General features: G+C 23.4%; 1 protein-coding gene across 1 annotated transcript in view; it reads right to left on the bottom strand.

The window, feature by feature from the left end:
• Positions 1-1821: 1821 nt before the first annotated feature.
• LOC100163948 (ubiquitin-conjugating enzyme E2-like) overlaps positions 1822-1851 on the bottom strand; it is a gene marked incomplete at its 5' end in the record, with an annotated part of 1005 nt that continues 975 nt past the window's right edge. Inside the window, 1 exon segment of the mRNA NM_001162128.2 lies at positions 1822-1851.

The following is a 1851-nucleotide window of genomic DNA, read 5'->3' as shown; positions in this document are numbered from 1 at the left end:
TTTGAATATGCTCTAACAGGAAAGATGTGCCAAGATTCATTAAAAATAAGTATAAAAAGAAGACTGATTGACATTGGTCGGGTATTGTTAATTTTTTATGACTATTTTAAGCAATGACAAACCATTGCATTCTAAGTAGATAGAAAAATAATTAACTAATTTTGTAATACAAGTAAATTAATATGTATTATATTATAATTGTAATTAAAATTTAATATATTTATTAAATTCAATATAATAATATATAGGTATAATAAGTTATGATAGAGTATTGTACAATTATTGGTATCTTTGTATCTGCTAAAAATATTTCACATAAACATAAGACATTATATAATTATTCATATTTAATTTTATATCTATGAATAAATGTAAATAAGAAATATTGAATATAGAAATATGTATTAGAAATTTGTTGGTATAATTTGTCAGTCTGCCGTTTCCCTACATTTTTACAAAGTTGTATCGATTTATTCTGTTCTTAAACTACCAAAACACAGGAACTGTACTGCATGAAATATTCCATGATAAAACTAGTGACAGATCTACAAAAATTAATCTCAAATCACGGTTAGATACCTTGATTGAAGAAGGTATTTGGGAACCGTGTCAGGTTCTTCCAACAATGAACAGTTATGAAGAACACACTAGAATTATTAGAGATTGTGTTGTATACTTACTACATTTGTGGGTATGTAACGAAACAAATTGTATAAAAAAAAAATATATCCCAAATGCATTAAATATTTAAAAAATGGTAATATTGATCGTCCTGCAGTAAAACTAATACTTTTAAATCAAGAGGTCACCTTGTATATCCAAACACTTATTTGTTTTAACTTCTCAGTAAAGTTGTAAGTTCCTTTGCTAAACATTGTACAAATTATAATGTATTTAAAAGTCATAGAGGAAGTTTTTGAAAGTAAATTTGGACTCAAATATATTATATGTGCAGAACCTGAACATCAACTTGAATTGGCTACAGATATTTCAGTTTATTTAATTTAAATGATGCTATGTCAATAAACTTATCAAGAAAACCTTAAATTAAAAAAAAAACATCAAGAGAAAAAAAGAAAAAATTGAAATTAAATTACATTAATTACTTGCTTTAACTTGCTTGGCTTTAGCTTATTGCTTTTTAATAATTAGAGTATTAATTCTTAAAAAATATATATATATATATATATTAAATGGTGTAAAAATAATTAATGTTTTCTAGGATTTGAGAAATTTAACATACAATTTATGGAATGATTGGGAGTACAAATGATCAATTACAAAATGTGATTAAATCTGTTAAAAATATTTATTTTCAGAATTAAACATTTCATTAATGCAATTTTTTAGTTTCCCTAAGCTTATGTTATAAAAACCTAATTTACAGACTTACCTGTTATTTAAATAATTCTAACTAAGTTGAATCAATGAACAATTTAATATTCAAAATCTTTACTTAAAATTTTTTCAATGAACCTCACTTCTTCTATGTTCAAATACAAAACTACAATCTGTTGTATGTTTTAAAATCGGTATGACTACTACCAGTGCTTTTAGTTCACTAGTCACGACAATTCAACATGTGTAGAGTAAACTGATAAAATATTGTATATTTAATGGAATTAAAACCATAAATATAGAATTTAAAACAATTGTATAGAAGTTTGATCAATGAACAAAAAACATATGTTATAATAAATTGAAGAATAATTGCAAATTATAGTAAATTGTATACATTTTAAGTCACTCGTTGTACTACAATAAACTTATCAGATCAGTTACAAATCTAAATTATTTAAAGAAAATAGTTTATATTCATTATTCTTTACAAAATGTTAGTACATTTTAGAT

Source organism: Acyrthosiphon pisum, unplaced genomic scaffold, assembly GCF_005508785.2.
Source record: "Acyrthosiphon pisum isolate AL4f unplaced genomic scaffold, pea_aphid_22Mar2018_4r6ur Scaffold_21420;HRSCAF=23943, whole genome shotgun sequence".
Lineage (NCBI taxonomy): Eukaryota > Metazoa > Arthropoda > Insecta > Hemiptera > Aphididae > Acyrthosiphon > Acyrthosiphon pisum.
The sequence above is the reverse complement of the archived record's forward strand: the minus strand, read 5'-3'. Positions and strand labels throughout refer to the sequence as shown.